We start from the raw sequence: 21808 nt of genomic DNA on the forward strand, positions 1-21808 counted from the left end.
CACATAGGAATAAAAATACAGTCATTCTTTTCATATACTTGATGCATAGTATTTCTGAATATTAAAATAATTTTCCCTCAGAAGTTTGAAGATAATACTTAAATGTTATTCAGCCTCCAATCTTGGGGTTGAAAAATCCAGTGGCATTGTAAATTACTGATATGTTTTACATAATATTTTGGGGGGATCTAGGAATATTTATTCTTTTTGAATTTTGCATTCTGAAATTTCACAATGGTGTACCTTCTTGAGAATCTTCTTCTTTTTCTTTTTTTTTTTTTTCTTTCCTTTATTTATTTATTTTTAAAATTTACTATGTTGGGTATTTAGTGGTCCTTTTACTCTGAAAAATATTATGTACCAGGTATGGAAATTTTTCTTATTTCTACTCTCTCTCTTTCTGGAATTCTTTTTTTTTTTTAATATTTTATTTTATTTATTTGTCAGAGATCTAGTGAGAGTGGAAACACAAACTGGGGGAGTAGGAGAGGGAGAAGCAGTCTTCCTGTTAAACAGGGAGTCCAATGTGGGGCATGATTCCAGGATCCTGGGATCGTGACCAGAGAAAAAGGCAGATGCTTAACGCCTGAGGAACCCAGGCACCCCTCTTTTTGGAATTCTTTATTGGAGTTGGATGGTGGACTTCCTGAATTGAGTCTTTGATTTTCTCATCTAGCTTTCATCTCTTTATATTTTTTCTGGTTTCTGGTGGATTTCTCCAAGTTTACCCTCCAATTCTCTATTGACTGTTTCAGTTTGCTCTGATAGTTCTTAACTCAAGAGCTTTCTTTTTAATGCTGTTACTTATTTTTTAAAGATAGCATATTCTTTCAACTTTGTATGTATCTTTCTGAAACAGGAAGACTAATTCTTGAAGTTATCTCCTGCTTTTGATAATTTTTGTTTCTTTCTTATTTCTCTTCCCTTTTGGTTCTGTCTTTTAGGTTAGGGGGTTTCCTGAGATAGTAAGGAAGTATGTCTTTATGACTATGATTAAATTGCTTAAAAGAAAAAAAAATCATTTTAAGTTCACTATGCTTTCACAGAGCTCCTTGACTCATATAGGTTTCACTGTGAGTAAAGAGATGGAGAACTTTTGTTGAATCACTTCTAAGTGTATCAGTGGGCACTTTTTCTCAATAAAAATCTTCTGTTTTCTTTCCTAGGTTTAAGAAATAGCCAGAAATCTTGGGGGAAATACATTCTGTTCTTCTTTCGCGTGGCAGAGCGGCTCTGGTTTCTAATAACTCTTTATACAGATTTTTAGCCTATTCTCCTATGTATGATCTCGTATTTCCTTGCATTGAAAAATAACTGGGTGCTTTTGTTCCTGAGTTCATTTTAGTATTTAAGAGGAAAAAAATTAGTTTCCTTCTGGTGACCTCATATGCTTGTACACAACAAATCCAAGAAAGTTAAAAGCTAAATGTGCACTAGATCCACTTCTTTCTTTCAATATTCTGTTGAAAATTCTGCTTTGCTGTTCCATCCTTGACTGCCCTCTTTACCATTGTGGGGTTTTAACATTGCAGTTTCTTTTATGGAATACTTGTGGGACTTAGAAGGAGAGAATCTATAAGATCTTGTTTTCGGTTTACTACATTCATTCTGAAGTTCTTCATAAATATTTCCTTTAATTTTTTTTTTTAAGGATCATGTTTTACTTTGGTAATCATGAGGATAATAAATATAAAGAAATACAATCCTGTTTCACTTCTTATAATACCTACTACCACTCTATAATGTTTGTGAAACCATGAACAACAACATGGATATCTCTACACATGGCTTCCTTACCAGCTAATTATTGTCTCCATCGTGACTCCTCCTCTACTCACTCATTAATTGGACTCTTCTTGTATTTGTATTTCCTACCAGAGCAGTTTGATATCCTGGAGTTTCTGAGAAGGTCCACTCCATCTGTGCCTCTCCTAACTCTTTATTATTGCTGCTCTTCTATTATTGCTGTCTACCTGTGTCGTCCCTTTTATAACCTTTCTTATCCTCATCTCAGACCCCTGTCTACTTTCCATAACTGACATTGCCCTTGAATTGAAATAGGATCTTTGTGTTGGTGCAATGTCCACTGAAGTAGAGTGGTAGGAAGCTAGTGAGTATAAGATCAACATGGAAAGTCAATTTTCCATGATATTGTATCATGCGACTATTCATGTATCAGTAAATCATTGCTGTATTTAGCCAAGTATCATAGGGGAGGGTGGGGGGAGAATGGACTACACTTGTTTCCAGGTCTCTCTCAGGTAACTCCCTGTGGTGGAAACCTCAGCTCCATAGTGTTCCATGTACGTCTTCAGGGGAAACACTGTGCTCAAGGTTTAGAACATAGGCTTTCATGTTCAAAACCTGTTCATGTCACTGTCCCAGAGATGGTCCCCCTGTGGGACAGTGGCATGTGATAACAGTTTCAAGAGACTGGTGCCAGACTCTTAAATTACAGTGAAAACTATAACTGCTCAAAAGAATAGATAATAGCACTAACCTGAGTTTTATCTTCAATCCCCATGAGCAAGCCACTCTGGAAACCAAATTATCAGAATTTTGTGGGTTGAACTGGAAATCAACAAGAGGAATTAATTACAGGATTTGGATAGTTATTGATAGGAGGCTGACATAGCCTAATTTATCTCTTGTAACAGTAAAATACGCATATATGTCTTCCAGAAAAGCCAAAAATCGTATCGGTTCCTATAAAAGGTCCTGCCAACATTCAGTCTCTGAGACTGCTTAAAAGTCTCATCAAGTCTCCTTCTGACTGACATATTCCTCTTCCTCTTCTTTTTTTTTTTAATGTTAATCCACCAAATAAGGTTGATATCAGGAAAAGTTAATAAGAATATATTTGGGACAATTATTTTATTTCATTCTTTAGGTAAAAAGGAGAATCCTTGATATCATCTGCATCTATAACAGATTCTAAAAATAAAATTTTGTATCTAGTATCTTACATAAACTTTTGTAATGGCTTTGTGCAAAATTTAACTTTTAATTACTTATAAGCCTCTCTTAGCTTGATTGAATATTTTGAAGAATGAAACATGTCTCATTCATTTTCATTCAGAACATACAGGTGTTAAAAATTTGATTGAATGGATGAATGGATGAATGTATGCACGGCTGAGTAATATTCAACATAAGTAGTGGCTGCTTGCTAAGGTTTCATATATTTTCCTTGGAAGTTGTTTAAATAGAAGCTGGATGAACACTTTTTAAAGATGCTATCGGGACAAACCCACTGTGCACGTATATGTTTAAATTTTGTAAATATTCTCAAAATCCTCAATTATCTTAGATATTTAATGGAATAATCCAGTCATCTATTTAAAGAGAGAACAGTAGCTGGGAAGGGGTGATGACATAGGGAATAGCTAATCAGAAAGAAGGAGGTTACTCCCAACATTAAGTAACTACTTCTTTTATTGAATTTATTACAAAGTTTTTTCCAATTTTATTGATATATAGTTGGCATATAACATTTTGTAAATTAAACCTATATATTGCAAAGTTGGATACCACAATAAAGTTAGTTATGCATTCATCCTTTCAAATAATTAGCATTTGTGTGTGTGTGTGTGTGAGTGCGTGTGTGTATGGTGAGAACAGTTAAGATTGACGTTTTATCAGCTCTCAAATATACATTATAATATTTTAACCGCAGTCACCATGCTGTACATTAGAGTCCCAAAACTTATTTATCTGGTAACTGAAAGGGTAGTCAAGAGAGGATAGCAAGAAGCTAGAGGAGAAGGTGGAAGATGGACTTCAGGCTGGAATCATGGTATTAAAACTTACTAGCTGAACAAAAAACAAAGCCCAACTTATAGCTGTGAGACCTTGGGCCTGTCATTTAACCTCACTGAATGTCCATGTGCTCATCTGTAAAGTGAAAAAATCACATATGCTTCCTAAGATTATGATGGAATCTAAACAAGAGAGGTGCCTAGGTGGTGCAGTGGGTTGAGCATCAGACTTTTAGTTTCTGTTTAGGTCATGATCTCAAGGTTGTAAGATCGAATCCCATGTGGGGCTCGACACTTGGTGAGAAGTCTGCTTGAGAGTCTCTCTCCCCTTTTCTCTGTCCCTCCCACTCATGCGCTCTCTCCCTCTCTCTCTATAAATAAATAAATAAATCTTTAAAAAATAAAAAACAAAAAATGATATAGAAAAGGTCAGTGAATATGTTCCTTCTGTCATCCTGCCTCCATGCTTCTCTACTTTGTTCTCTGGCATCTTTCTTGCATCTCTTTGATGTTCTGCACTGCTCGCCACCTGTTGATGGGGGGAAGCGTAGGTATCAGAAAGGCGCAGGATGCTTTGTGAAATGGAGATACAGAGGGAAGAGCAAGAAAAAGACATAATGATTGATCCAGGGCCATTTTGGAGAGGAGGGCTTGCAGCCGAGCCCAGCTGTGGGTCCCTCACATCCCTGAAGCTCTGCAGTTCCTCCTAAGCGACTTTCTGTAGACTCTTTCCTGTCTTATCACTCATTCCTATCAATTTGTTCCCCATTACTAACCCCAGGTTTTATTCCCTGATATTGTTTGCAAGTTTCCTCATGGCAATTGACTAGCTTTGTTTTAGATTATGTCCCCCCGCCCAGGTACATCAATGCTCCTCATTGCCCAGGTTGAATCATGTTACTCTAACATTTGCTGAGGATAAAATGTACCTTCTGTCCTTTCTTAGATAAATAGTTTTGTTTCCCTTACAAGACACTATTTGGCCCCAAGACAGTATTTCAAATAAGCAGTCTTGCTACTTCTACATCTGGGCAACATCCAAATTTACAATTTTGTCATTGAACTGTAAAGAAACCAAGAGAAGGTACCTGGATCCTTGCTTTATCCTTTGGCTGTTGCAGCTGCTTTTGCTAAGTGTGGTGGGTCTGGCATTGTTGCAAAGACTTCTACTGGAGTTTCGATAAGAATCAGGACCAAAGAATTATTTTTAGAATCTAAAATTAATTTAGTAATCAAATGATTACTGATTTCAAAGGCAATATTTTGTCATACTAGGATACAAGAAGTGAAAACATGTCCTCATTGTGTATTTACACAAAGCCAGAAATATGTATACAGAAGTAGCTTAATTTTTCAGTATGTTATGGAAAAATCCAGCCCCAGTCTTCTTTTTTAGCTATTTACTGTGGACTGACTTCAAAAACATTTTCTTTTCCCACAAAACCCAGTGGAGATTTTTTTTAAGGTCCAGAAAATAAAAGGATTGTGTTGGAGAACATGAGGATTCTGGTTTTTCTCCTTAACATCTTCTTTTATATTATTCATTACCAGATTATACAGATGTCTTTTTCACCCACTCAGTCGATAGCTTTGTGGGGTTTTGTTTTGTTTTGTTTTTGTTTTCTTGAGTTCTCCTACTATGTGCAAGACAGGATGGACAGAGATCTCACTTTTGGGGTGCTTGAGGTCTGCCACAGTAGATAGACATTACACTTTAATGTATTATAAATATAGTGCAAATGCAATAAATATGAAAGGATATAAAGAAGGCTTCCTTGAGGAAATGGTGTTTAAACAGAGCCTAAAAGATAAGCCATTGGTAACTAGGTCATTTATTGGGAAGCATCTTTTCAAGCACAGGGAAGAGGAACATGTTCGCAGACCTAGAGAGGCCTGACGTCTAGCAAGGGTTGGGGAGAGTGGCAAGGGAAGATGGCAGAGAGCCATGAGAGCTGTGTAAAGAATTTGAATATTTGTTATGACCTTGCATTTCATAATATTTTGCCATTTTCAAAGTACTTTCATACAAAATGCTACTTGGTTGACCAGGATCTTGTAAATTCAGGTGGGATGATCATAGGAAAGACTGGGGGGGTGGGTAGTATGGGTATCCATACTTGCAACACAAATCTACTTACTTGAAAGAACCTCTTTGTTGCCAATGTATTTTTAATAGTGAGAAGCTGGTTTAGGTCCTAAATTAGTACTCTATTCTCTATAATAATAGCTAACATTTACATCTTAAGTACTTTATGTATATTTTAATGCATTGAATCTTCTTATCCTTACAAGAAAGCTGCTATTATTATCCAACATTTCAAAGAAAGAAAAAAGAGGCATGTGCCTAAGGTCACACAACAGGTACATATCAGAGGTGGAATTTAAATACAGATGTCTGGTTGCAGAGCCCACATAGTGAACTACAATGTGATACATTTTTGGTTTTTGCTCTTGTCTAAACTCTCTTTGCTAGAACCCTGATCTTTATGCTCCCCCCCCAAAAAAAAGAAAAGAAAAAAGAAAAGAAAAAGTATTGTCTGTGCTCCTTGAAATCTCAGATTTTCTTTTAGACTATAGCTTTCAAATATCCCAAAGAAGGAGAAACTGACATATGAAGAATGTATGTATATATGCATTCACATTAGTGTCAAGATAAATTAGTGTTGATTTACCTGTTAAAGGGAAGATGCATTTTTGTAAATGATAAGGTTAAATAACAGAAGTCCACATTTACATATTAGAAATTGTTTATTCTCTCTTCTGAACTGTTTTTACTATAGGAACATAATATTCCTTTGTTCCAGGGTCTCTGTGATTCAGAGGTAAGTCAAATATGCCATGGATTTTCTATTTTAGAACACTTCAGGACATACTTCTAAATAATATAAATCATTCTCCTCCACCTGCCAGTGACTTCTTCCAAACTTCTCAATTTATATATGTATAAGGATTAGCAGAATATAAATGTTTTTATTAAAGTTTATTAGTTTAGAAGAAGGATGTGATTGAAATTCAGTATGATTATGGGTCCCTGGAATTACTCTCTGGAATCATGTTATATAGTCAATCATTACCTGATCAGTGGATATTCTTAAGTAGATACCATGTCACAGATTACTGTGAAGACACTGGATACTCTATAATGATCAAAAAAGTTATGGTCTATCACTTACAGATATTTGAATTTAGTAGGAAAAATAGACATTAAGTAAATAATTATGAGTATAATAGCTAATTAACAAGTTCAGGGGAACATAAAACACATTGGATACATTGATCTTAAATATTTTTTACCTCTAACATTCTTTCATTCTATACCTCAGTTATACATAAGTAAGGAGACACATGTTCTCATCTTGGGTCTGTTAGTGGTGTTTGTGTAACCTTAGGAAAGTCAGGGAATCAGAATACTCAAAGCACAAGGGATTGTCATACCATTCTGTACTTCATTTGCCATTATTTATGGAAAGGTAGACAGAGAGGGTGGAGGATGGCCTAGATTAATGGTTCTCAGACCTGAGTGTGTGTCAGATCACCTGGGAGAATGTTAGAACACAGTTTGATGGATCTCCTTACCTTCCCACAAAGATTCTGATTGAGAATTTGGTCTTGGAACCACACTTTGTGAACCACTGGCCCAGACAATCTTTAAGAATATCTTTTATTTCTAAAGTACTATGCACTTCAAGAAATAGGGCTATCAAGTTTTCAAAAGCCAGTATCTTGGTAACTGTTTTCTCTCTGTGGTGACTTTATTGTGAATTTTTTTAAAAGTTCTAGTTATTTATAATTCTAATCATATTTTAAACAATTAAGAATGAGTACTCAATGCCAATGATATGTACCCCTCAAATCCTTGAGCTGACAAGGTCTTAAAGAGGTATTTTGGAGGCAATCCAACTAGAGTAGGGTCAGCATGAATTTGCAATATGAAAAGTCTTAAGTCATAATCATTTATGTCAGTGATAAGGAACAAAAATTCAACATGTCAGCTCCAGGAAGAAGAAAACGGTTGAATTAAGAAGAAACATTGTGTAAGACTGATGAATCACAGACATGTACCCCTAAAACAAATAACACATTATATGTTAATAGAAAACAAAGAAGGAAAGAAAGGAATAAAGAAAGAAGAAACATTTTCAAGATGATATTGAAAATGATTTTCAAAATCTTTGAGTTAAAATATTTGTAGCATATCAATATACTTTTTGAATCTTTCTTAAAATGTATGTAAGGGGGCACCTGGGTAACTTGGTCCCTTAAGCATCTGCCTTCAGCTCAGGTCATGATTCTAGGGTACTGGGATGGAGCCACGTGTTGGGCTCCCTGCTGAGCAGGGAGCCTGCTTCTCCCTTTACCTCTGCCTCTCTGCCTGGCTTGTGCTCTTTCTCTCAAATAAATAAATGAAACTTTAAAAAAAAGTATGTAAGGATACAGTAGGAAAAAATGTAAAGAGTAAACAAAAATAAATTCTTATAATGCAAAATATACAATTTGGCTTAAGGAGAGAAAGGGGGTTACACGTCTACATAGGCCTAAGGTAGGACTTCTCTGGCAAAGGTAAAAGAAATTGATGATCAATACATGAAAATCAGAAGCATACGATGTTAAAAACAAACAATATGGTAAATCACTCTTTCTGGGTTCTAATTTTCTGTTTCTAAAATGAAAATTCTGGAACTGATGACTCCTAATATCTTTTCTGTCTTCAAATTTATACTATGCTTAGTGTTGGACATAGAGCATTAATATTTATTTATTGAATTATGTCATATTTGATGATAAGCCTGCTGGCCAGCAGCCTTTGAATGAAATGTATTTGGCAAGAAAATAGGTACTGGTGTACAAATTATTGTAAATTGTCTTCCCCTGCTGAGATAAAGGCGTCATCTCTGCCCTTATTTCTCTCACACTGAGCTTTCTTCTCTCTGTTTCTACTTAGCCATTAAGGATCCAAAGATTTTGTAGAACGGACCAAACCCAAGACAGATTTCAACTTGGATGTTTTGTTTGCATGACTACGATGAAAGCCACAGTTGTAAAATAACTGGGTTTGTTTGTTTTCTAATTTCTAAAGAATAGTGTGGACTTCTGATCTCGTCCCACTTGGCAAGATAGAATTACCTGGAATATCTGCAAATTAACATTATTTCATAGCTAGCCAAATTCAAGTAGAGTGAGTGGAGTACTTCCGCATAGTACTAATCTAGGAAGAAAAGGTGGAAGGTCATAGGATGTCAGAGTTGTAAAGTACATTAGAGATCATTATAATTAAGGCACTCGTTATATAAGTGAGGCAACTGAGGCTTGTAAAGCATTATCATCTTTCTAGAATCATATTTATATGTTTTATTGGGTTACCTTGCCTGACTGTTGAGCCTAGACAGGAGGCAGAACCCATAATAGTTTAAATCATACTAACCAAAAAAAAGATGGTGTAGCTTAATTGATATACAGATGATAGCCTTTAAGGCAAAATTAATTCCTAAATATTTATCACTATGAAGCAATACCGCTTTTAAATTTTGTATGTGAAATAACATAATTTTAAAATATATAAAAAACTTAACAGAGAGAAGATGACAGATCTACCACCATAATGGGAGATTTCAATATACCTCTCTGAATGACTTGTAAATCAAGTAGATAAAATCTTTAATAGGAGTAAGGAAGATTCAGAAGAATCAAAAAGATATGCATAGAACAGTTTACCCAAGAACATCTTACACATTTTTCTCAAGTATAATGAAAAATTATATAATCATGCCATCTATGTTCTATGCCATAAAGCAAGGTTCAACAACTATTGAAAATTGCTATTTAACACTTTCTGATATTAAAACAATTAAGTTACAAATCAACAATAAAAAAGACAACACAGAAGTATATATTGGGAAATTTTAAAAACATACTTCAAAATTACACATCGATAAAGAAGTTTTCTACCAAATTTTTAAGCTCCAATTAATCTCAATGTAACACAAATAGTTCCAGAGACTAGAAAAAGTGAGAACATTGCTCATATTTTATCAGGTTCATAAAACCTTCAGAGCAAAACCAAGCAATTAGAGTGAGAGTAAGAAAAATACAGATCAATCTCACTTAACAAATATAGACGGATAGTCCTGAAAAAGAATCAGTAAAAATATACCAAAATGCACCATTACTATTTTGGGTTTGTACAGGGAATGCCAGAATTGTTTAATATTAGAAAATCTGTTATTTTAATTTTCTATTTTAACATCTTATCATCTTACGACATATAAAAATATCAATTCAAAATCTATTAATGATTAAAAACTATTAACTGAATAAGAAGGAAAAATATTTATCTTCATAATAGAAATTTACTGTAGCTTATAGCAAGGATCATATTCAGTGATGAAATTTAAGAAGCACTGTCTTTAAAATCAGAATGTGGCCTGTTACTACTACCTCTACTAGGGATTGCAGTTAGACAAAGGAAATAAAAATATAGAACCGAAAGGAAAAGAAGGAGTGAAATTCATAGACGAACTGTAGCAATATAGAGTTCAGCATTGTTCCTGGTATGAGCTTATTATACAGAAATCATTGACAGTCCTATATACCAAAAATAACTAATTTATAACAGGAAAAATTTCAAAACAAAACAACCAAAAATCCATGGTGTAAAGAAATGCATCTAATAAGAATACATGGACTTATTTTGGAGAAAGTTGCAAAATAGTACTAAGAGCATTAAAGAAGACAGTGCAAGGGGCCCGTGGGTGGCTCAGCTGTTAAGCATTTGCCTTCAGCTCAGGTCATGATCCCAGGGTCCTGGGATTGAGCCCTACATCCGGTTCCCTGCATCAGGCTCCCTGCTTGGCAGGGAGCTTGCTCTTCCCTCTCTCTCTCTCTGCTCCTCCCCCTGCTTGTGCGTGCGCTCTCTCTCTCTCTCTCTCTCTCTGTAAAATAAATAAATAAAATCTTAAAAAAAGACAGAACAAAATGAACAGATTAATGATATACATGGATAAGGATACTCAAATATATTAGAAGGTGACAATCCTCCTAAAACTGATCTTTAAGTTCAATGCAATGCAATTAACACATCAACAGGTTTGGTTTTGTGGCATTAGACAATCTGATGCCAAAATCAATATGGATGAGGAAGAGGTCAAGAAAAAGACTCATCCCGTCCCCCACCCCCCCAACCCCTGCTGAAAACAAGGAAGGGAAATGCGCCCTGTCAGGTATCAATGTTTATGACACATATTAGAATTTAAACAGTGTGCATATTTGTTCATATGCAAAACTTGATGCAAGAATTTTAGATTTGATGTGCAAATTCCAAATTTTAGATGTGACGCACGAATTTGTCAATAGGATGGATTAGAGCAGTGCACATTTAACAAGATGGGGGAGGGGGGCCAGGGAACAGCTCACTGTGGCAGTTTGGAGTATCTTGTGACCGGCCTTGTTCAATGTTGCTTACACATGATAAAATAGAGGAAGAATAAGTTAGAGCCAGTTTTATTATTGATTTAAAAGTTTACTCTTCTGCCTTCTCCAGCAGAAAGCTGCATGCAACGTCTATGTCTTTGGTGTGCCAGAAACATAGTAGGCATATGTACCAAGCTTGCTATAAAGCTTGGTATAAAGCATTATATGTTGGTGGAAGAAGAATGATTAGTCTATAACTGGGTAAGGGACAGTATTTTCATGTGGGAAAAAAAAAATCAAATTAAATTCCAGGAAACATCTTTATAAATTCAGAGTCAAAAAAGTGATTTTTTTGGATTAAGACAAAAGCACAAATCCTAAAGGAAAAGACCCGCACAGTTAACTCTGCTGAGAGGGGGGAGAAAAAGAAGGATGTTACTGACCAAAGATTAGTATCCAGAATATATAAGGAATTCCAATAAGAAAAAGACAAACAACCCAGTATAAAATAAGCAGGGGATATAAACAGGCAAATCACAGAAAATGGACCAGAATAGGCAAAAACATAGGAAGTGATACACAACCTCACCAATTACTAATCAAGGACTCACTAGTAATTAAAGATATAGAAATAACACTACATCTGAGGCTAATGATATACTATGTATTGGCTGACTGAATTTAAATTAAAAAAAGAAATAAAAGAGGTAAGAAGAAAAACAATATATTTTTAAAGGTTTTATTTATTTATTCATTTGAGAAGGAGACAGAGAGAGGCAGAGGGAGAAGGAGAAACCCTCTCTCTGCTGAGCCAGCCAGGAGTCCAATGTGGGGCTTGATCCCAGGACCTAGAGATCACGACGCCCAACCGTCTGAGCCACCCAGGTGCCCCAGAAAAATAGAATATTCTAAAGTGATCAAGTTACCTGAATTAAGACCTTAACTAAATTACTAGATTTACAATCCTAAATTTTGGTATGAGTATGAAGGAATGAGAATTCTCAGAGAGTGCTATTAGGTATGACTGCTTTGAAAAACTCTAGAGTATAAACTAGTACAACCACTTGGGAAGACATTTTAATAAACATAGGAAAGTTGAAAATGTACCTGCTCTATGACCTAGTAATCTCACGGTGAGAAATACACTGTAGATCTGTTTTTCTTTTCAGACTTTTTCTTGAAATCACAACACATAGAAAAAAAAAATCCATGTTGCATCAGACAAAGTAGACATAAATGCACAGATGTAATATAATTCACCAGATATTGCTAACTTCCTGTCTTCTTACTACATGATCTTTAAATAAGGCCTCCCTGCTCACGATTCTTAGTCCCATTGAGCCTGCGCTTTTGGCCAGGAAATGGTGAGCAGAATAATATGTATCTCTTCTGTGCTAAAGTTTGCCTGCAAGATGTTCTGTATTTTTCCCCCACTATGGCAGTTGGAGATTTTTGAGATGTTGCTTGCTTACTCAGCCTGTGTTCTTAAGTAAGGAGATGTAGAACAGAGCCCTCAACCTACCGAAAATGGACATAGAGACTAACTAATAAATAAGTCTTGGATTTTACCAACCACTAAGATTTTGGAGGTTTTGATCCTGTAGCATTACGTGGCCCATACTGAGTATTACAATATTCTTACTGTTATTATGTACAAGAACGAATACAACTGACCTAAAATTTAGCATATTAAACAAACAAACATACAAACAAACACTCACATTTATTTGCTCTTGATTCTGTATTCTAGTCTGGACCCCACTGGGAAAGGTCATTTTTCGTCTCCCAGGTCATTCACAAAAAAGATCACCTGGAAGTTAGACTGGAGCTATCTGATCAACATTGGCTCTGGTTCCTTGTGCATCACCTTAGTCAGAATGGCTAAACTAGCTTCGCCTCTCTCCATGTAGGATAAATGGGTTTCCTCACATGGTAGCTCAGGTCTCTCAGAGCAAAAGAAGAATATGCCAGAGCTTTTCAAAGCCAGCCTTCAGAACTTGGAAAAAAAACAACAACACTTCAACCCATTTTATTGGCTAAAGCAAGTCATAAAGCCAAACCATGTTAAGGGGAAAGGAAATAGATATCATCTCTACATGGGGAGAGGCATGTACTAGGCCAGGAGGACTTGATGATCATCTGTGTGGACCATCTATAACATTATAGTATTTTATTCTATTCTACTTTAATCTATTTCACTCTGTCTTAGTCTATTTTACCATTGTTTAGAATGATAGTCCTGATATAGGAAATTGACTTGATAATACTCTAATGGGTTCAACAGTTCTATAAATACTACCCTAGAAAAACCAGCACATATGGACCATAACTATAGAAGAGTACTATAATGCCTATTGAAGCATTGTTTGTAAGAGCAAATTTTGAAAACATCTTAAATGTCCCTCAAGAGGGAATTAAATGTGTAACACATTATTTGTTTATATAGTAGCATATTATTCATTGCTTTAAAATGACTGAATGATAGATACATAAAAAAAAATACATAGGTAGATAAATAGATTGAAGGATAGGTGTCAAAAACAAGGTTGAGTGAAAACATCACATTTTTAAATAAAACATGCAGCATAATAGTATTATCTTATTAAAAACATGCAAGGTAATGCAACACGTTACTCATGGATATGCAGATACACATGTAGAAGATTTCATACCAAATGAATAAAAGCAGTTGCCTTTGGGGAGGAAGGGAGTAGAATGGAAGTGAGTAGAGAAATAGGATTTAAAATTTTTATATTCTTCTACTGTTTTAATTGGAATTAAAAATAATAAAAGGTAGAAGAAATCAGAGGAGACAAACCTTAACAGACTCTTCACCATAAGAAACAAACTGAGGGGGACGCCTGGGTGGCTCATTTGGTTAAGCGTCTGCCTTCAGCTTTGGTCATGATCTTAGGGTCCTGAGATAGAGTCCCATGTCAGGATCCTTGCTCAACCGGGAGCCTCTCCCTCTGCCTGCCACTCCCCTTGCTGGTACTCTTTCTCTCTGACAAATAAATAAATAAAATCTTTTTTTTTTTTTTAAGTAACTGAGGGTTGTTGGGGGGATGGGTGGGGGGATAGGGAGGACACATGTTGTACTGAGCACTCGGTGTTATATGCAGTTGATGAATCGCTGAACTCTACCTCTGAAACTAATACTGCACTATATGTTAATTAGTTGAATTTAAATAAAATCAAATAGATAATAAAATGTCAAAATTTTAAAATTTGGGGATGTTGACTAACTTTGTTTTTTCAGGTTTTGGGGTTTTTTGTTTTGTTTTGTTTTGTTTTGGAGAAAGAGAGAGCACACTATTAAGGGAGATGGCAGAGGGAGAGAGAGAATCTTAAACCAGGCTCTGTGTCCAGCACAGGTCTGGCATGGGGCTCAGTCATCCAACCCCAAGATTGTGACCTGAGCCAAAATCAAGAATCTGATGATTCACTGACTGAGCCATCCAGGCACGTGTTTTTCTGGTATTTTTAAAAAATCTGAACAATGAAAAAAATCAGAAGAACATTTATATAAATAATAGTGGAAATACTTCTTTTTTCAGATAATTATTTTTATAAATTATATTTTGACTCCTCTTAGAGGGGCCAGAGATTCTGGTTGGAGCATTGACACTTGTCAGGAATGTTAGAACTTGTGCTTGTAGGTATTTTTTTTTTTTTTTTGCAAAAACGTCTGTTGCACAAAGAACTAGAAAAAGATTAGGTTTGGAGTTCCTATAGAGAAAAGGGGTCAAAGCAAGGAAGTCAATGTCAGCCATTAATCAGTGAATGAAAAGGTGTCAGGAACGGGAGACAAAGCAATCATGAGCTTTGTAGACTGGGTCGGGTAGGAAATGAAATGAAGTTGAGTCAGAACAAGGTCAGTAATGAAGGTCCACAGTTCACGATTCTCCTTGAGAAGAGGACTCGGCGTGCTGAGTTATGTGAGTAGATAGGCCTGGTTTGAAGACCTGGGGCTGGCGGGATCACGTACTACTGTGTTTTCATCCCAAGTCAAGTGGCTGCTGTCAGAGCTTCTCTGGAACACTTTGTCCAGCAACCAAGTTACCCTTCTTATGGGAATAATCAACGTGGGTGCTTAGAGAGTCTCACATGTCGTGAGCTCCAAAGAATAAGCGGTGATGCAGTGATTTCCTGTTTGGATAAGACCCAGGCCACTTGTTCCCATCAGACAGAATTGGCAATAGTGAGTTAAGGTAATCATGTTAGTCTGTCAGCTGGCTCTCATGGATTCTGAGATGCCATGGTCTGCTAGTGGTTGCCTTTGCTCTCCTGACGTGTTTAGTCTTTCTTCCAAGGTAAGAGGGAGGTCATTTAGCGATCAGTCTGAATGAAGACTGGAAGCAGGAGGGAAGTTGTCCATTTTCTCTTTGCTTTTCTCGAGATTTCTGAGAATTACGAGGATCCCAAGAGGTGTGCCCAAGGGAACACGAATTACTGCTGAATTACCAATCAAGGTGAAGAAAGAGAAAATGTCAGGTAAATGTTATCTGTGTGTTGTTTACTTAGACGTTTCCCTGAGGAAAGAGGGCTAAATCATTGAGATTGAGTGAGTGGTTTTGCAGCTCTGTAATTCCTCTCTGCTGACAACTGTCGTCGTAACCTTGTATTTGACATTTAAAAAGCACAGTGCTGAAGAAACATAGTGAAGGTCCTAGAATGACTAGTTCTGCTTTGCCTTACTGACTGCCTCTACCTGAATTTATCATTAATGCACGTTGTCTTTTCTGCTGTGATCCAAGTTTTTCCCAATTTGTGATCTTTCCGCTGGGATTTCTCACTAATGTTTTCTATTGCTAGTCTATTAAGGCATGGTGCCTAGAGCATGTTTTGCAAAGGAGAGTCCCCACGTCCCTAATTTTTGAGATCATTTTGGTGGTAGTAGGGAGAGAGGATGGCTAGTCAGCAGCATCCTTTTCCATCGTGACTTGGGAAAAATTAGTGGCTTCAGTATTTTTCAAAGAAAGTGTTGTGATCTATTTGTAGGTTCATATATACTAGTTCTGGTCCATTAATGCATTAATTCATGTAAATATTTACTAAAGATTTATTGACAACCTACCACAAGTGAGAATTTCACTGTAGTATGTATGAACATTTGGATTTCCATAATAAATAATCACGCACATGAAAAAATGGAACGATTTTTTACAACTCATGAAATCGGTGGAAGAAAAGTGCTTAAGAACTCCAATCTGTAAGCCATGTTTTAGGGTCGCTGTTGCTTTCATAAAGAGCAGATGCCCACACTGAACGAAACCTAGGAGGGAGATGCATGGCATCTCCAGATCTGCTCTTTTGGCTGTGGAAGCTATCTTTGGGAGTTTTGTTTTGCTTGGTAATTTAACGCAGGGAACTTCACCTTCTAGGAAGAGAAAGTAGACGCCCTTTTCTCTATTCCTCTCACTAAGCAGGACTAAAATCTCTGGATATTGGGTAAAACAAATGTGAGAATACTCTAAAAGGTAGTATGTTTTAGTTACTGAAGGTAGTACCTTTAAATGAAGGCAAACTCCTTAAGAATATGGGAAGCCAAGCACACACATGGTGGTGTGTTCTCTCTCTCTCTCTTTTAAAATCTCCTTTATTTTAGGCTTAGAGCTGAAGAATCCAGTACCCAGAAACACCTAGGGAGCACAGACACAAACAGCCTCATCAGAAGCCTACTCTTCTAGCCAAAAGGGCATCTAAGCAAGACAGAAAACATTTAAATGTTAACTTCTGCCGCCAAACTCCGCCGGACAAACCCTGGCTCCACCCCGCCTCTGCCAAGCTGGTTTGCTATTCCTTAAAAATGACCAGGGTCTTTCCCTGTGAATCTAGTGGCAGCCTCCTACTCTTCAGTACCACACTTCAGGTGCTGGTTGCCACCTTACTTGTACTGACAAGAGCGGTCCACCATTTGGTCAGTGTTCAGCTATCTATTAACCTAAAAGGGCTGTTGCTTCTGGTGTCTGCATGGGGAACAGGCCACACAGGGGTTCCTCTAGTTTCCTCTCGCACCTCTAGGATACATCCCTTGTGCATCACTCTCTTTGTCCATCTTTCACACCTATTCTCATGTGAAGTGATGGTATTTGTGAGATAAGTTGTGTTTTTCTGGGAAACTTGTGAGTTTTAAAACACAGGGCTTGAGAACTCATGTCCTAGAGGCACAGAAGTTAAAACAAACAATCCTTAGGAGAATTGAAATTAGGTACATTTTTATTTTTATGGATACAAATGCAAAAAGATATCTTATATTTTGTGTTTTTAATGAGGACCTTAGAATCAGAGAAATTAATGTGTGCATTTATTAAAAATGTGTTGAGAGAGGCCCATATTTTTGGATTATTCTCTAACTCCTTTGGGTTTATGAAACCTGCCCTAGGCTGTTTCCTTGGTGTGGCTAACCATGAGAGTGCTTGCAATATCTGTTCCTTCCTCCTCTACCTTACCCACAGAAAAATACAACCTGTTTGAGATGGTAATGAATGGGCTGAACTAAAAATCCTTTTTGTCCTGGTTTTTGTGGCAGGCGGTGTGCAGGATAGCTATGAGATACAAGCAACGCCAATGAGATGCGGATGGGATTACACCAAGACTTCCCAAGAAAGCTTGATCTTCCCAACTCCGATGCTGGACCCCCCTCCTTCCGTTCTTGCCTTGAATGCCGGCATGGTGGCTTCATCTCTAAAAGCCACTTACAAATCGTGATAGAAAGGCCAAGAGAATCACAGACACATTTACCCTAACACTGAAGTATTGAGCCAATGCCAGGAGCCACTTACTTCCAGACTTTCATTTTATGAGAAAAACAAACCCATATTTTTTAAGTCAATGTAGTTGGGGCTTTCTGTAGCCTGCAGCCACATAATAGACTGGGCTTATTGTAAATGTCCACAGGAGATTATGTTCTTTTCTAAAAGATAGAAGGATCTCTCAGTTCAATAAGAATTGAGACAAACTTTCACAAGGGAAGTCTGAGGATGTAATCATGGAATAGGAAGAAATATCTAAAATAACTCCAAGTCAGAAATTAGTTGACTGAATCTGAGAGACATGTAAATCATTCTGGGTATGTGAGCATATAACCCTTTTGCCCTCCCTCGGAGAGACATTATATAGCTCGTGTCAGATTTCAGATTGTGTCTCCTCAACACCAATACTGGAAAGCAGTGAATAAATACTTTCAATGAGTAGTAAGTGCATACTGCTTCTGTACATACTATGCAACTTTGTTGAGAACTTCTTATCCTCTGACCTCATTCTGAGGTGTTAGAACATAAAATATCCGTAAGAGATTTCCCTTGTACTTAAGGAAATGGCAGTTCAGTGCATCAAGTTTCATGTAAACAGGTAATCTGAATGTTGTAAGCAATATCTTTTTTTTTTTTTCTAACATACTCAAGGACAAATTACCAGAGTTGGTTGGTGGACTTCAAACTATGAACATAGCAAACAACGATAGTAACTGCAAAGCACAGGCTCCTACAACGACAAGGGTGGATATATAAGGATGTGAGAGTGGATAATATGTAAAACAAGAGAAGTGTTGGCAAGAGTGGAGTTAGATTTAAATTATGAAGGGTGTTATATAGTGAGCTAAGAAGTTGTGATTTTAGGATTTTATTCTACTGGTAATGAGGAATTAACATGGATAGCTAAGCAGTGAAGTGAAAGCTCAAGGCATTTGGCTTGGGACTCAGAGTAGTTAGATATGGAAGAGTCCTTAGAAGGGACAGTATGTGATGTCTTATGAAAAGTGTAAGAAAATAAAATAGCATTATTGGGCTTGCAGCACCTTTGGGTCATTCACAGATATGCATTGAGTGGCAAAAAAATCTGAGTTGCCCAGCATGCATGGTACCAGCTGAAAGTGAAATAAGGTGATGCTCTGCCTTCTTGTTCTAGCTTTCGTACTGTCAACAAGTATGCTTTTCACAATCCAATTAGTGCTACATTTCTCCCATTTTGTGCTTTCTGTTGTTGATTTCACTGTTAAAATGGCTCCCAAGCACAATGTCGAAGTGCCGTCTAATGCTCCTAAGTGCAAGAAGGCTGTGGAGTGCCGTAAGGAGAAAACGTATATCAGAAGTGCTTTGTTCAAACATGAATTTTGGTGCTCTTGGCTGTGAATTCCATGCTATTGAATCATGCTATTGAATCAATACTATCTATTAAATATGGTGTCCTTAAACAGAAATACACATAAAACCAGGTTACGTATTGATAGATTGACAAAAATGTGACTAGAGGCTTACAGGAACCTAACCCTGTTTTTCCCTTTGGAGCACTGGTTCAGCTAACTTATTGTTCATAGCAATTTTATAGAACGTAACTATTAAAAGTGAAATCGACTTGTGGGGTGCCTGGGTGGCTCAGTGGGTTAAAGCCTCTGCCTTCAGCTCAGGTCATGATCCCAGGGTCCTGGGATCTAGCCCCACGTCAGACTCTCTGCTCAGTGGGAGCCTGCTTCTCCCTCTCTCTCTGCCTGCTTCTCTGCATATTTGTGATCTGTGTCTGTCAAATGAATAAATAAAAAATCCTTAAAAAAAAAAAAAGAAGGTATCGAATATTTAAAAAAAAAAAAAAGGAAAAAAGAAATTGACTTGCATATATGATAGAATGTTGACCTGGAAGAGACATTTGAAATGATCAAATTCAGTGCCTCTATTACACAAAAGAAACTGCAGTCTGAAGGTGTAATACAAAGTACCCAAGACTGTATACTTATTTGTCACTGAGATTGGATCAACATTAGGACTCTTAATTTCTTCTTCAGTGGTTTTTCCACTTCACAAAAATACAAACCTTTAAACAGAGTACTGCTGTGGATGGCATATTTGAATCAGAGTATTAGTTGATTGGATTTCCTCTTATTAACTGGAAGGAGAACTGATAGATATATGTAATGAATTCTACACGAGACACTTAGTTTCTGCTCTACGCCCCTGCCTTCATCAAGATTGATAGTAAACTTGTGTGATTTCAGTCTAAATTTAGATAGACTCAGGACCTAAGAGCCTTTTAAAGATGACTGGAAGGAACTGTCATGCATATACACCTGGGCTAGTAGAAATACCATGTTTCTAATACCAACCATCAGCTTTTGGGGAGGTTATAATCTAGTATAGAAGTCAACAAACTATGACTATAGGTCAAATTGGTTCCATATCTGTTTTTATAAAGTTTTATTGGAACTCACCCAATATTTGTTTATGTATTATCTATAGCTATTTTCATGCTATAACTGTATAACTGAGTAGTTGTAACAGAAATTGTATGACCCTTTATATTTAGTGTCTTGCCCTTTATAGAAAACTTTTGCTGACCCATGTTCCAGCCTATAGCCTGAACTCCGGTGCCAGTTTTCCATGTAAACGGTTTGTGGTGACAGTCTTTGAACACATTTCATCAGTTGTTTTGCCCTTAACTTGTGGTTTGAGATATTCCATTGAGGAGCCTTATCAAAGTGTCTAGATGACATGAGAGGATTATCTTTTGCTATTTGGTGTCATCCAAAAATCTGAATCAATTTTACAAAAGTGATCTATAACTCATTTTAGCACTTACCGAATTACATGTCAGTCACCTGACTTCCTCAGCTCAAGGACTACAGTGGTAAGATTCTAAATCTACAAGGCATTGCTTGCATTAGCCCATCCTTACCAGCTGTCAACACTACCTGAACCAATTGTTATTGTGGCTGTCAGAGCTGACATTCGAAATCAGCAACAGGACAGAATTAACTTCCCAAGTGTCTTTCCTGTTGCACAAGCATATGTAAGAAATGCTTTTATTTAGCTTAGTGACATTTGCTACCCCAGTACTGACAAAACATCGTGTCTAAACAAATGTTGATTGCACAGATTCATCTTCCCATGATAATGAATGTTAAACGCATAGAGATAATTATATAATAATCTCAAAACCACACACAGTGATTTTTGCTTAATGGAATTACTTGGGAAAGAGTGTTTTAATTTTGTAACCTGACACTTCAGTGAAAAGAATACTGTGGTAAACATTTTAGCAGAGCTTCTTCTATATTCTGATTCTTGTTGAAATGAGCATTGTCTGAATGGAGGTTTTCTCAGTGTTTAAAAATTTCTTTTCTTAATTAGCATATTATGGCTAAATTAGCACATCATTTCACTTTCTTGTTACTCTCATTAGATATCTTCCGTAAGGAAGGTTTAGTGTTCCAAATGGGTATTTTATTAGAATTATTAATTTGATAAAATCATTGTCTTTGAATGTGCTAGGTCTGGAGTAGAGATAAGTGGGGTAGTAGGGCTTCGGGTAATCAGACAAAGTTGAAAAATTGCTATTCTCTCCTGGATATAGACCAGAGAATATTTTTTTATAGACTCTTCCCCTCCACCCCTGGAATGTACACAGAGCCAGAGAGAGAGAGAGAGAATCTTAAGCAGGTTCCACATCCAACATGGGACTCGATGAAAGTCTCAATCCCAGGACCCTGAAATCATGACCTGAGCTGAAATCAAGAGTCAGATGATTAACCAACTGAGCCACCCAGGCACCCTTTCCATAGAATATTTCTAAGGATTATAACAATAGTAGAGCAGGAATGAAAAGAAAAGCATAAACATGGGTGAGGAATGCAGAAAGATAAGATAGCATAG

The 21808-nt window shown here is 36.7% G+C and overlaps 1 long non-coding RNA gene across 1 annotated transcript in view; it reads left to right on the forward strand.

Annotated features, from left to right (window-relative positions):
• The window catches only part of LOC116599713, a 33178-nt gene extending 14851 nt beyond the window's left edge, over positions 1-18327 (forward strand). The window contains exons 2-3 of the long non-coding RNA XR_004289458.1: positions 15565-15659; positions 17698-18327. This is a non-coding gene — a long non-coding RNA (uncharacterized LOC116599713). The remainder of the gene's footprint in view (positions 1-15564; positions 15660-17697) is intronic.
• Positions 18328-21808: the final 3481 nt, after the last annotated feature.

The sequence above is a fragment of the Mustela erminea genome, chromosome 9 (assembly GCF_009829155.1).
Source record: "Mustela erminea isolate mMusErm1 chromosome 9, mMusErm1.Pri, whole genome shotgun sequence".
Lineage (NCBI taxonomy): Eukaryota > Metazoa > Chordata > Mammalia > Carnivora > Mustelidae > Mustela > Mustela erminea.